Below are 15,337 nucleotides of genomic sequence, written 5' to 3' on the forward strand. Positions count from 1 at the left end.
CTTGGCCACATTCATATTGATTCACAGACATTCTTAATACGATCCAGATTCTGTATCCTTGTCTGGTATTGGTATTGCTAGCACATTCTCTTACAGTGTGCTTTGTCCTTCCATGCTGTTAAGTGGTGACTTTTGATAAAATGTCTTAGGGTTTTTACTGCTATGAACAGATACCACAACCTCTTCTAAGGACAACATTTAATTGGGGATGGCTTGCAGGTACAGAGGTTCAGTCCATTATCTTCAAGGCAGGACCATGGCAACATCTAGGCAGGCATGGTGCAGGAAGAGTTGAGAGTTCAGATCTTCATCTGAAGGCTTCTAGAAAAATACTGGCTTCCAGGCAGCTAGGATGAGGGTCTTATAGCCCACACTCACAACAACACACCTACTCCAATAGGGCCATACCTCCTAACAGTTCTACTCCCTGGGCTAAGCATGTACAAACCATAACATAGAGAGCTTTAAAATTATTGAAGTTCAGTGTATCAGGCGTTCCTTTAAGGTTTTGTGCTCTTGAATGAATCTTTTACTACCAAAGTCACCAAGTTGTTCCCTTATGTTATCTCTTGGATTTGTGATTGCTCTACCTCTGACTTTTAGAACTGTGATCCATCTGTAATTGATTTTTTGTATAATGTAAAGTGACATCAAGTTTCATTGTTTTCCAAATGGATAGCCAAGTGACTCAGCACTATTTAAAAATGCATCTAACTTTTCCTTATCATAGTTATTATAAATCAAATGACCATGTATGCATGGGTTCATTTGTTCTATTCTTCTTTTGGTCTATGTGTCTATCAATTGTTTTAGCACTAACACTTTGGTTTAATCCTTAAAACTTTCTTATAAGTCTCAATAACTGATACGGCAAGTTGTCTAACTTTGTTTTGAGGGGGTGACAGAACAAGGGCAAGGGCTAGAGAAGGAGGAGGAGAGTGTAGATACAAATATTTTGTAACCTACTTTTAATGAGGGTTCAACCTCTCCTCTAGCCCACTACCCAGCAGAGGTAGTGGAAGAGAAAATTTATTAGGATATGGGGGAAGTGGCCTTCTTCAGCAAAAATTCTTTGGGGGTGAGCTCCATCTTCATTCTTACCAGTTCAGTCCCATAGCAAACACCAAATATGACTCAGCAGCTGCAGACCAGTCCTGGCAGGAAGACACCAGGCCTGAACCAGCAACTATATTGTTCAGTCCTGAAGAATCTTCAATGCTCACCAACAGGCCTGAAGTGAAGCCAGGGCAAGGTGCCCCAGGAACCACAGGGCTGGCTCTTGGTGAGTTTCTCTCAATGGCAGTGTTAACCACAAGTTGATTCAACAACACTATGTAAAGCAAACCAATGCATGCATGTTAGTGAAGAATAGTGAGACAGAGCAAAACAAACCAATGCTCAGCACTCCTTTTCCACTGTCTCTGGGGTCATATTTATGCCCCTTCATCATGGGTTCTTTCATGTGTTTACTATATCAAAACATCCTTTTACCTATGTGCCCCATCAGAACATCATTTGACACAATTAATTTTTTAGACACTAGAAGTTTCCACTTCAAGAGAGGGAGAAGGAAGAGAGAGGGAGAGAGAAAGGGAAAGATATTGAAAGAGAGGAGACTGCTGGGAATTTGACTGAGATTACATTGGAAACAAATTTAACTGAGTTTAGGAATAATTGTTATGATAAATACTTTGGTGAATTTAAGTCTTTATTTCAGCAAGGTTATTTTTATCACTTTGTGTTAGGAAGTCTTTTTTGAAAAGGGACAGTCTATTATAAGAAAGAAAGCATCCCTAAGAATAGGATTGCACTGGTGAGCTGAGGGCAAAGCTTTGCTTCTTGTAGTAGCACCATATTTTAAGGGAGGAGACTTTTATAGTCACAGCCAAGTTACAAACCCTGGCAAGCTGAGATTCTGCTTTTGTTTCCCTAGCTCTCCAATGTTCCTATTTTTTGCAGTGTAGCTCTTCAACCAACCCTTCCAATAAAAAAAAAAAGGTTAGCACATGCCTGAAATTGTAGGACTTGGGAAGTAGAGGCAGGAGGATCAGCTATTCAAGGCTATCTTTGGCTTTAGAAGCTCAGAGTCCAACCTCAGATACATAAGTCCTCATCTCAAAAAACAAAAATTATCAACTAAACCCAAAGCCGGTGAGCAGGAAACAAGCCCACTTTCTCTAGGGATCTTTCTGTTTCAGCCTTTGACCTGGCTACCCCTCATGCTCCAGTTAGCTTTTGATATTCTTAAGGCACTTGGAATCCCTAAACATGACAATTCATCCTACATTTCTCAATCTGTGCTCAGTGGAAAGATCAATGTCAACTGTGTCATCTGCTAGTGCAGAATCGGAGCTCCCTGACCAATCCCAAGGCAGCTTTGGGAGAAAAAAGATGGGAGGCCTTGGGATTAAGCTCTTCCATTTGTTTGGTTGAGAGAAGAGACATGACTTATAGGTAAAAGTAACAGAATGATCATTGCTCTTTTTTTTTCCTTCATCCCCCCCCCCCCCCGCCCATTGTGGCTTTGGGAGGCTAAATTTTAGAACTTTTTGTACTGGCAATGAAAATAAAAAAGAAATTACTCCTGTGTGTGAAGGAAAACTCTTATTTACACTAAATAAGATTTATTGCATTTTGTAGCTAACACAATTTATTTATTATTATCATCTCTTCCCTCAAGCAATAGCAACCACTGTGATTTTCAAGACCTAAAACTACAGTAGTACATAGAAATTAGGTATGGATCAGAGTCTAACTCAATACTGCTGTAGTATTTGGGTATCAGTGATGAATAAGAGTCAAAGTTGATACTGCAGTATCATAGGTATTAGTGATGGGTTATAGTCTAAGTTGATGGGTCAGACAAATAGATCCTGTAGCACACTGGAAAGAATTTTATGTTTCAGGACTAAAAATTCACTTCTTTGTTTTGTATGACCTGCTAAGTAAAATCTAAAAATGGTTTGGTCAACATAAATACAGCTATTCTGTATAGATCTAGATCAGGGTGTTATTTAGCATAATTCTGGGCCATGCTTTCTGTCTATAATTCTGGTGGCATTGACCTGAAAACACTGTAAAACCTGTTGTAAGAAAATTCCCTTGGATTTGACAATCTGTCTTTATTTATTTTTACTAGATATATTCTTTATTTAGATTTAAAATGTTGTCCCCTTTCCTGGTTCCCTCCCCCCCTGAAAACCCATCATCCCTTCCCCTGCTCACCAATCCACCCACTCCTGCTTCCTTGTCCTGGCATTCCCCTATACTGGGGCATCTAGCCTTCTTAGGACCAAGGGTCTCTCCTCCCTTTGATGTACAACAAGGCCATCCTCTGCTGCATATGCATCTGGAGCCATGGGTCCCTCCATGTGTACTCTTTGGTTGGTAGTTTAATCTCTGGGAGCTCTTGGGGTACTGGGTAGTTCAAATTGGTGTTCCTCCTATGGCACTGCAAACCCCTTCAGCTCCTTGGGTCCTTTCTCTGGCTCCTCCATTGGGGACTCTGTGCTCAGTAGTTGGCCGAGAGTGTCCCAGCTGTCTTGAAATGATTCTGTTCTCCTGCTCCTTGGCATATACCCAGAGAATTCCCCACCATGTAATAAGGGTACATGCTCTACTATGTTCATAGCAGCCCTATTTATAATTGCCAGATGCTGGAAAGAACACAGGTATCCCTCAACAGAAGAGTGGATGCAAAAAATGTGGTATATCACATGGAGTACTATTCAGCCATTAGAAACAATGAATTCATGAAATTCTTAGGCAAATGGATGGACCTAGAGAACATCATACTAAGTGAGGTAACCCAGACTCAAAAGGTGAATCATGGTATGCACTCACTAATAAGTGGATATTAACCTAGAAAACTGGAATACCCAAAACATAATCCACACATCAAATGAGGTACATGAAGAACAGAGGAGTGGCCCCTTGTTCTGGAAAGACTCAGTGAAACAGTATTTGGCAAAACCAGAACGGGGAAGTGGGAAGGGGTGGGTGGGAGGACAGGGGAAGAGAAGGGGGCTTACGGGACTTTCGGGGAGTGGGGGGCTAGAAAAGGGGAAATCATTTGAAATGTAAATAAATTATATCGAATTAAAAAAAAAACCGAAACCTAAACAAAAGAGCAACAAAAGCACCCAAACTTCGATTCTATTGGGAAGCATTACTCCTTTGAACAGTTACTACAGAAAAAAAGATGAAAGATAAAATCCATTTTTCACTGCTTGAAGAGCTGAAGGATGGGCAATCAATTTAAGCTTGTAGGATGATGGCTGAGCCTCTTGGGAGTCCCTAGTTCCAGCCTCCATTTCTTTTCCTTTATGCAGGGACACTTGGGTGCTACAGAGAAGGTCTTCTTTCCTTTTCAGTAGTGTAGGGCTTTGTCTATCCATCATTTATTAGAGAAGTATTGAAACGGAACTAAAGGTACATTTTCTATGAAATGCTGTTGTGGGCTCTCGTTTGAAAGAAAATATCAATAAAAAGCTGTTATCAAGTTATAAACAGTTGGCATTAGGTAAGTACTAATTCCACATAACAAAACTATCTGGATCATATACCTAGTAATTTTGTAAGTAAAGTCAGTCTAAGCTGAAGACTGTCCTCCCGTGAGGACTCATTTGACTAGCATCTGTTCTTGATTTAAAATATTAGAAATGCAAAATTAATAAGCAGTTATCAATATGTTATACAGCATATTTAGAGTAAAAACCTTGATTTTGCTTATAAGAACAATTTTAATAAAGTTATTATGGAAATAAATAAAATAATGGCAAGGAGCACAGAAGTCTCAGGTAAAGAAAAAGCCTGTGCTTGTGAAAGGGCCTTCCTCTCCCACACCCACCCCATCAGTTAATTTAATTAAATGTGCAAAACCTTAAGTGAAATTGATTTTATATACTACACTCTATTGCTCAAGACAATCCCTCTGCTTTATGTGGTGGTGAATACCTATCAGACAGGCTGGAGAAACAATGCATTTATATTCCTGCCTCGTGTAAAAGAGATACTTTTTTTTTAGCTTAAAAAAATAACATATTTTCTAGTCCCATGCCATAAAATATGCTATTTTATGCTGTTGGTTTGCAATTTCGATAAACATTGGCTAAATCCTGCATGTGCTTTTTGTTTGCTATTATTCCTTGCAAAAATATTTCCAAATAAAAGTTGCCAGCACAGAAGGCTGAACAAATGGCAGAGAATGGAAGAGGACAAGGCTTTCAACTGAAGGGCCTCAGATGTGAGCATATCGGAAGCCCTAACATGCAACCTTGAGATCAAAGCACCAAAGAAATGTGAATATGGCACAAAATAGTATTAAAAATATCAAATTATAGATTCTTTGGAGTAACACAGCATGCAGTTGTCAAAACATGACAGGTATTACTGTTGTGCTATATTGGGATAGCTTGAGGCGGTTGGCATAGTATTCATTTTAATTGAAATCAGATGTTCAAGGTTTCCAGCCATTGCGTTATATAGAGAAAGATTGTTTCCTTAGCACATAATTAAATTGGTTGTATGAGAAGGAAGGTGAAAGTGAAGAAGACAAGGGTTGGATTTTTAAGTGCTGAGAACAGCCATGGAAGGAACATAAGGAACTGGACAACAACCCCAAGACGCGTGAATACCAATACTACTTATAAATCATAATTTTAGACACATACCAACTAACTAGTGTTTTCCCCTTTCCACACCACCTTCCAACAATCTCCTGCTTCTTTAAGTAGAGCCGGACAAAGTAAAATTAGAGAATCATAACAGAATTTCTCTCACCACCAAATCTCCTGAGTTTGCCTAAAGGATGCATTAATGTGTGTTGTCATAGCAGAGAAGAACGGTGCAAGAGGCTCTATCATGGTGGATAGCAATGATGTTCACAGCTCTGAGGTACAGGGGAGGCCAAGGCATTATGCTTATCTTCGCAGTGCCATGGCCAGTGAGGAGGTGAAATGTGTTTGTGAACAATCGTGTACACACTATTGTTCTGGACACTACAGAAGAGATTTGTAGAAACAGGTACATGTGGGATGGGAAAGAGGTGGGTAGAGATGGGAGATGGGTAGAAACTCGGAGGGCCCCCGAGAGAGGTGTTTCTTCAGGTAAATTCTTCAGTTTCTGCAAGTGGTCACCAGGCAGGGAGGGGAGCACATGAGGTGTGGATTGTAAGCACATTCAGAGACCTGGTTGGCGAAATGCAGCCTGTCTTTATTGGGATATATGTGGTTCTGTGTTTCCGCCTCACCACTGGGGTGTCAGAATGCTGCTGCGGGTCACAGCGGGGCTAGGCCACATTCCTTTCTCCTAGTCAGGTTCTCCTAGTCAGGTTTATGGGGCATTGCCATGCTGCTTAGGGAAGACTAAATGCAGCCAAAGAGAGGGGCCCTTGTCTGTGGTTCTCTGGGAGAGAAATAGCAGGGGCTGGGTTGGAGGCTGTGGCTTTCAAACTCCTGGGCACCCAGAAACCACTGGGAACTTTGAAGAGCTGAGAATGGAAGGGCACGGGGGGGGGGGGGGGGGGGGGGAGGGACTGTTATGAGCCTAAGGTGGAGGTGGGGGAACCCAGCTTAGGTCAGGGTGAGTGCTAGGATTTTGGAGGGGTCTTCTACCAGAGACTTAGGTCAGGCTCTGCATGACAAAGGATCCCCCCCCTGCTCCCCCTCCCATTCCCCCCTGCTCCATCCAAGGTGATACTTGATGAAAGAGACAGTCCTTGTTTATCCAAACAGTGGACAAGATGCATATAACTTAAATTCCTTTTGCAGGAGGGGGATGCCCAGGAAGGGAAGCTGATTGGCTAAGCCCAGGACAGGAACCTGATCAAGAGTAGATTTAAACCCTAACCTTCTCAATTAAGAGAATTGCCAGGGTGCTCGCTTTGGCAGCACATATACTAAAATTGGAACGATACAGAGAAGATTAGCATGGCCCCTGCGCAAGGATGACACGCAAATTCGTGAAGCGTTCCATATTTTTCATGAAATTCTTAGGCAAATGGATGGAGCTAGAGAATATCATACTAAGTGAGGTAACCCAGACTCAAAAGGTGAATCATGGTATGCACTCACTAATAAGTGGATATTAACCTAGAAAACTGGAATACCCAAAACATAATCCACACATCAAATGAGGTACAAGAAGAAAGGAGGAGTGGCCCCTGGTTCTGGAAAGACTCAGTGAAACAGTATTCGGCAAAACCAGAACGGGGAAGTGGGAAGGGGTGGGTGGGAGGACAGGGGAAGAGAAGGGGGCTTACGGGACTTTCGGGGAGTGGGGGGGCTAGAAAAGGGAAATCATTCGAAATGTAAATAAATTATATCGAATAAAAAAAATAAAATCATTCTTTAAAAAAGAAAAAAAAAAAAAGAGAATTGCCAGGGTTCCTTAATCTGCTTGAGTTTACCAGTTTTTTTTTTTTTTTTTTTTTTTTTTTTTTTTTTTTTTTTTTTTTTTTGTCTGCTGGCACGGGTCACCAGACAGGTAGATAAAAGTATAGAGCGAGTCAGAAATTCACATCCAAGGTGCTTTTAAGTTAAAGTAGGCAGGGTTACATCAATAAATTCATTTTGCAGAGGAAAACCGCCCCCCAGGCTCTGAACGCCTAGATTCACTTTCTAAAGTGTAGAATAAGATCTCTTTGGTTACAAAACTCACAGTACTTCTTTTACTCTCTTCCTGAGTCCCGAGGGAAGAGAGGAAAGAAAACAGACACACTGAGGTGGATCAAGCGTACCAAAGAGAAAGCGACCGGTCATGATATCGAGGCATGTTATCGAAGGACTCTGAACCTGCGCTCCAGTTCTTCCCAGATCTCACGTCTCTCACCAGCCATGGAAGCAGCACTGGAAACAAGCCTAAACATCTGAAAATAATACCTGTCCTCCCTGAAGGTACCAAGTGATTCCTGGTTGCGCATTTGTAGCCAGCGACTTTGCATTCTAGGCTTGTGTAACATGGAGCACACACTAGAAGAACAGTTCTGGCAACGACACAGAGGCTTATTATTTTCAATAAGCTTAAATTTCACAACCTCATCTAGCCCTCACATCCATTTTACAAGATGAGAGTTTCTGAGTGAAGGAAATGAGGGATCAGGGGTGTTTTGGATAGTACTGCAAATGTAAATTTGAATTATTAGCATTTTTTCCCAAGATACCACATAGACACTGGTTAAGAAGAGAGGGGTGAAAGATAGGTGAGCAATATAATAGGAAAAAAAGAAGGCGAAATAAATTCAGCAAAAATCGAGGAAAAATGTAGCTAACAACTCATGAGCTTTCAAAGGCACTGATTCTACCTTCTGGAGTCTGACCTTTTGCTTTGTCCCGTGATTTCAAAGATCCTTATGGTCTTTCGACTTCAGTGAATAGCTACTGGATGCAGCCTTGAAGGCTATCAGAAAGGTCTGGAGACTGGAGAATTAATGGAGTCCTAAGTGTTTTGAAGCTGCAGCCAGGCACAGTGTCAGAGCCACACTTTCCTTGCTAGGAATTATCGGAGTTTGCCCAAGGGTCACAAACAGACCCATAGTATGATGTGATTGTAAATCATGTAGCGTGCAGATGACTCCGAGCCTGACTTCTCCTTTCACACAGCTTCACTGATCGGATGAGATACTTCTCCTTGAGGATCAGCACTGGTGGGCACAGGATGTGAGGAGAACTCTCTTTGCATCTCTTGGAGCATGGGTGCTTCCTCTCATCAGATTTAGTGAGTGATTTAGTTTTTGATGGGCAGCTCCAAGTCTTTGCTAAATATTGTAGCTGTGGGCCCTTCTAATGATTTCTCTTTTAGTTCCTCACTTCTCAGAATATATATATATATATATAGTTTTTAACCACGGTGAGGTAAGAAGACAAGGTTTCCTGTTTCTTTTTTTCTCTCTTGCTACTTCTGAGCGGGAGCAGAGACAGCACTCAGGCATACCTGCAAAGCTTAATTACTCCTTTCCTCTGGTTGTCTCACCTGCCACTGTCATTGGAGCCAGGCTAATTAGTTAGCTCATTCCAGAAATATCCATTCAAATCTGTTCTAGCTAGATCAAAATGTCTTCCATAATATACTTTTCAAGGCACTGGGAGATGGTTGATCCTAATATCTCCCTTTCTCCTCATATGGTGTGAGTTGAAAAGATGCTATTTTAATTGAATGTACAAAATTACAAAAAAAGGAGAGTCTGTCAAACTATTAAATGCATCAGTGGTAGCAAAATAGTATAAATCCTGTAGCTGCTCAGTCTCAGGGTCATTACCTTTGATGAATATTTCCAGTTTTAAGAAGAATAGCTAATATAGGCGAACAGAGCCGAGAGGATGGTTAAAATATATCCATAGATTGTCTTTTTGCTAAGAGCTTTAACCCTGGAAAAATCATGTCCATAATCATAGCTCGTTATCTTAATTAGATCTGCCCTCCATTATCTCACAATTTATTCTCATTACTTCATAGGTGATCAGCCTTTTGAAAGGCATTTGAACAGAAGTTGCTGATTTTGATTGTGATAGTGTCTGTCTTCTCTTTCAAACTCTATTTAGATCTTTTGGGTATAATAATGGTGATGCTATATTTAATTAAAAATTACATTAGAAAGATATTAATATTCATTCTGCTGGATGAGCACCAGATTAACTCAAGAATTAAAGTCTCTATAATGGCTAATGAGGTGAACTGTGCTGGGATGTTCATAAAACCAGCAATGAATTGTAAAAGCAGCCTAAGATGTGAAGCTTTGCTCCCCATTATTAAGCGCATTGTTTGGGAAGTGGAGATCTCAAGTAGCTAGTCACCTCCACATAAGCTCCTCTTCTAAGGACGGTTCCTGATGTTAAAGGTATGATGTCTTAGAATGAAGACTATGTTGCCAAAAAATGTCAAATCTTCTCTTGCTTTTGTCTCTTATCAAGGTAGACACAAACATAGCCCTCTTTCCAAAGCCTGGTCCATTAAAATGGTTTTCCAGCTTCGAAGTAGAAAAATACATACTGCAACATTTTATTTCCGGTTTGTAATGTAGATACTGAGGAGGGTCGGAATCCACAGTTGAAGAAGGTAGAATTGTGACCATCATTGCAAACTAGAGAAGGGGTGTAGAAGATTGATGTTATTAGAGGTTGTCTGTAGTAACACTTTTCCTGCAGACAGGGTGAATGCTGGGACAAGTAGCTTGGTTCTATAGGAAATGACTACCATGTGGAAAGAAAATAACTGGACCATGAATGTTCACTGGCAGGAAGGCTTTTATATTCATGAACAGAATGCATAAGGTAGAAGCAGAATAGAGCAGGCCTCAAGGAAGGACCCATTTGTTGGCGACATATATGATAATGGCTTCCAAGAAAATATGGTGAATGGAATTATATACAGCAAAGGCAAATTGGCTTGCACTTGCAAGTGTTCTTGGAAGGAAGGATATGGAAATAGCTCTTAGCCATATCAGAAATAATTCATACTACTTTGCCTATGAGCTATTAATCAAATTACTTAACTTCTTTGGACCTCAGATTATTATTTTTTATTCTGTAATTGACATGTGAAGTAGATAGTGAGTAGCAAGATCTCTCAACCTCCAATTTCTGAGAAATTAGGAAAGTGTAAACAACTTTCTATTATTTAAAAAAAGGTAAATTAAAACAAACAAAACAACTCTAAATATGACATAATGAAGCCACACTACAATCTTCGTCCACTCAAAAATCTCTGTTTTCCTACTGAGGAAGGGAGCTAAAATCCCTTACTGAAGGCCACAGTCTCACTGAAGTGCTAGAGAAATTGCAATTCAATAAATTTTGTTTTCTAGACACCCTTGTTTTCCATGGTTTATGTAGGCAGTCAGGACAAAAACTAAATTAAGATATACCACCTCTGGAGCACCTCTTTGGTTCTATGGTTTCCTGTGGGCTGTAATTTTGGGATGCACACACCTTTCCCACCTAAGGATAAATTCTTTGCAAGAGATTCCTCTGTACAAGTAGGAAACATACCTTTGTAAGTTTGCTACGTCATTATAAAGATAAAGCCAAAAGTATTCAAGTCTTAGCCTAGGAATAGGATGAGACATATAAGTTTAATGTGTACATTGGTGAGATCTTCCCAAACCCATTATTTTCTATTCCTGAGTACCAAAATTCGCGAGGTTCATCTTAGACCTTCTTAAAACACTTTGTGGGAAGGATGAAAATGAAATACACATTTTAAAATATATGAAGTTAATCTTTACTCATCTATGCTGTAATTTTGGAGTCTCAGTGAAATTTTCATATTTAAAAGGTTTTCCTCTCTCATGTAGAATCTGGCCTTCTAGGTCACTAGACAAGACATGTGGGGACCATCTGTCATGTCTGTCTTTTACTGGCTTGATCCTGTTGAATGATTCCTCTCTGATAGGTACAAAGGGATTTGGATATATAGAGAAAGGTGCATATATTAGGTTGGTACTTCTAGTTTCTGCCTTCCTCTGACCCATCTAATCACCAGATTTCAACTGATTCCTTCTTCATTTATATGATCTCTCAACCAAACACCAAGGAAGAAACCTAATGTGTACTGCAGCCACTGCTTCAAGAAGTCTGGTATACATGGGCTTCTGTGTCAAGCTTGGGGAAAGTCCTTCTGCTGAAAGGGTTATGAACTGGAGCTGCACTAGTGTCACACTTCTCTTGATATGCAGGCGACACATGCAGCCATGGTACACATTCCTGTTTGGAAAGAAGATGATTGGAGACATTCAACATAGAAATATCACACAGCAGATACGATAAAGTCTCAAGCTCAATGCTTATTGATTAGTTTTTAGTTTCAACCCCCAAGAAGGATTTTCTTTTTCTTTTTCTTTTCTTTTTTTTTTTTTTTTTAACCAACTGTACTTTCCTGGAGCAAGCTGTGCCTGCTAAGGCGTCCTTTCTTTTCTATTATTCCCTTCAGCCGTATTAAAGTGAATGGTGGAAAAGATGTCCTCTGTTCTGTTCAGTGCATAGAATCCTGTCTGACAGTTCTCCTTTCAGTTTTGAATGAATGAGTTTATTAAGTGTATGTCAAGAAAAAGTAAATGAATAAATAGCAAGTAGCAGACAGGCAGAGGCAACAGATAGAAAGACAGGATCAAGTCAGGAGTTTATAGTTTTCAATTGAGAAGACTGCAGTAGGAGAGAGAGAGAGAGAGAGAGAGAGAGAGAGAGAGAGTAAGCTAATTGGATTTTGTGCTTACAAATATCCATCCATCAGGGCTCTGCCATAGACTTACAAATATAGAGGCAGATGCTAGCACCCAACTATTGGACTGGGCATGGGGTCCCCAATGGAGGAGCTGAAGGGTGGTCCAGAAGAACTAAAGGGGCTAACAGCCCCATGGGAAGAACAAGGATTTTGGCCACCCAGATGCCCCAAGACTCCCAGGGACGGAACCATCAACCAAGGGGCACACATGGTTCCAGTCAAAAATGTGGCAGAGGAAGGCCTTGTTGGGCATCAGTGGGAGGAATGGTCCTTGGTCAGGTAAAGGCTCAACAGAGGCCCCAACAAAGGGAAACCGAGGGGGGAAGGTGGGAGTGTGTCAGGTGGAGGGGCATATATGTGGAGGCAGGGAGGAGGGGGTTGGGAGGTCTTTGGGGAGGGGGAAATTGGGAAAGGTTTTACCATGGCAATGTAAATGAAGATGATATTCAATTAAAAAAACAAATATCCATCAATCACCTGGAGGAGTTGCAGCTGTCATGGGGTGGGGGGTGGCCAATTGAGTTTATTTCCATATACGAGCTTCTCATGGCTGAGTTTCGATCTCTCCATTCTCACCTCAGGTATTTCCATATCATGGGATAAACAAGCATAACTCTACTGGAAATGGTTTATCTTCTAGCTCTTCTCAGGGACACCCTATTACTAGTCTTGGGCTCTTTTGCTGTTCTCTTTCCTTCCTGTCACAGTGTAGGTAGGAGCAGTTCGGTTTTAGGACACTTGGGGACAAATTCGTTTGGCTCTGGAACCCAGGGGGAGTGGCAACCTTGTTTTTGGCGCCAGATTCTCGATGAACTCAAACAACACATGGCAATTTTCCAATATAATGTGTATTGTGTCCTCTTTTGATGCTGCGGTTTTCTCAGCAATATCCTGCTTTAGTAAAATAGTTATATTGAAAGTCTTCAAATGTCAGTGACAGTCTTTTTTAAACCCAGACTGATAGCTTCTTTAGCAAGAAGTTCCCATGAAACAATTGGTTTCTGATCTACCTACTCTTAATGCATTTTCTGGGCCACCAAGCACACCCAGAACTTCCCTCTAAACACAGTTATAAAGTGAGCTTTGATGGCTTTCTCTCGTCCGCAGATTTCTTTTTTTATTGTTATTGACCGTTTTACTAGATCTTTCACACCTTTATTAAAGATTTTTCAGAAGCCTAATTTAATAGCTAGATGTTAAAATTAGAAATTGTTACATTTTTCTTTGTTATTTAAATTTGACTCCATTTCTTATTTTTATTAGATATTTTCTTTATTTACATTTCAAATGTTATCCCCTTTCCTCGTTTTCCCTCTGAAACCTCCCTATCCCATGCCCTTCCCCCTGCTCACTATCCCACCCATTCCTGCTTCCCTGTCCTGGTATGCCCCTACACCCTACACCGGGGAAGAGAGCCTTTGAAGGACCTCTCTGTTCACTGATGTCCAACAAGGCCATCCTCTGCTATATGTGGCTGAAGCCATGGGTTCCTTCATGTGTACTCTTTGGCTGGTGGTTTAGTCCCTGGTAGCTCTGGGGATACTGGTTAGTTCATATTGATGTTAGAAGTAGATGCTCTCAGCCATCCATTGGACTGAGCACAGGGTCCCCAATGGAGGATCTAGAGAAAGGACCCAAGGAGCTGAAGGGGTTTGTAGCCCATAGGAGGAACAATTTGAACCAACAGTGTATTTCTTTATAAACTTTAGCATGGTTCCTTGAAGTCTTGGAAAAGTCACATACTCAGCCTCATCTTTTTCCTAAGTCCCTCACCCTCCATGGGCATGTTGTGATTGGTGACAAAGCTCTTTGATACATCAAGTCTCAGTGTTTGGAGTCTCCAGCAGTAGTCCCTTTTCTCACTTCAAAGTTTACCCAGTGGCTAGGCTAGTTATATCTCTTATTTCAATCTACAAATTACTTGAAGTTTTCCTGAGTTTATATGCTTTTATAATCTTTTTCAAACTTAGCCAGCATAACTTTAAAATGCTTTCCTTCTAAGCCACATGGATTCTAAGCATTCCAGATTATTAGGATTTCAGTTTTTCCAATTATTATTAAAATACACTGTCCTTTTTTTCTAGCCTCTAACATTAGATTTCTTTCTGTTTTGTATTTAATTGCAAAGTTATCACTATATATTTTAGGCTTTCTTTATGACAACCTTCTCTCTCTCTCTCTCTCTCTCTCTCTCTCTCTCTCTCTCTCTCTCTCTCTCTCTCTCTCTCTCTCTCTCTCTGTAGTTCTTTTTCTTTTTTCTTTTTCTTTTTGGTTTTTCAAGACAGGGTTTCTCTGTATAGCCCTGGCTGTCCTGGAACTCACTCTGTAGACCAGGCTGGCCTCGAACTCAGAAATCCTCCTGCCTCTGCCTCCCAAGTGCTAGGATTAAAGGCGTGTGCCACCACCGCCCAGCTACTCTCTGTAGTTCTGTCCTGGAACTCACTGGTCTCAAACTCAGAGATCCACCTGCTTCTGCTCCCCAGTGCTGGAACCAAAGGCTTGTGCTGCCACCACCTGGCTCTTTTGTTTTTGATATAAGTTACAATTTTGTTAGGAGTAGCTGGAATTTTCTATGTAAACAAATATCCCCATTCCAACATACTTTCTAGCCTTAATGCAGTTTTCTTTGTTTATGCAAAATTAATCTCCATGATTTTGTCTTATTTCACTGTGGATCTGGTTATGTGGTGTTGCTCAATCAGAGTGGGGAAAATGGAACAGAAGTTCAAGAAGACATTGGGTGCTTAGCACATTTTAAATGTATTTTGATCTTTATTTTTAGTTTTATGTGTATAGGTGTTGTGCCTGCAAGTTTTCTGTGCATGTATGTATATGTAGTGCCCCTGGAGGCTAAAGAGGGCATCTGGGTGCCCGGGAACTGGACTTACTGAAGTTTGTGTGGGTGCTGGGAATTGAACCTCAGTCCTCTTGAGGGGCAGTCAGTGTTCTTAATCATTGAGGCATTTCTCCAGTACTCACAATGACATTTTAAAAATGCTTGCTCATTAGTTTCCTTCTTCTGAAAGGGTAAAAACAGTAGAAAAATGCTTTATCAGATTAATCAGTGAAAATTAACAAAAAAAAATGATAGTAAATAAACAAATTCTCCCCTAAGTCACAA

General features: G+C 40.7%; 1 non-coding gene across 1 annotated transcript; it reads left to right on the top strand.

Annotated features, from left to right (window-relative positions):
• The first annotated feature begins 6,874 nt into the window (after nt 1-6,874).
• Nucleotides 6,875-6,981, top strand: LOC127679642 (U6 spliceosomal RNA). The gene has a single exon (XR_007976889.1). It is a non-coding gene; the product is annotated as a U6 spliceosomal RNA (small nuclear RNA).
• Nucleotides 6,982-15,337: the final 8,356 nt, after the last annotated feature.

Source organism: Apodemus sylvaticus, chromosome 2 (assembly GCF_947179515.1).
Source record: "Apodemus sylvaticus chromosome 2, mApoSyl1.1, whole genome shotgun sequence".
Taxonomy (NCBI): Eukaryota; Metazoa; Chordata; class Mammalia; order Rodentia; family Muridae; genus Apodemus; species Apodemus sylvaticus.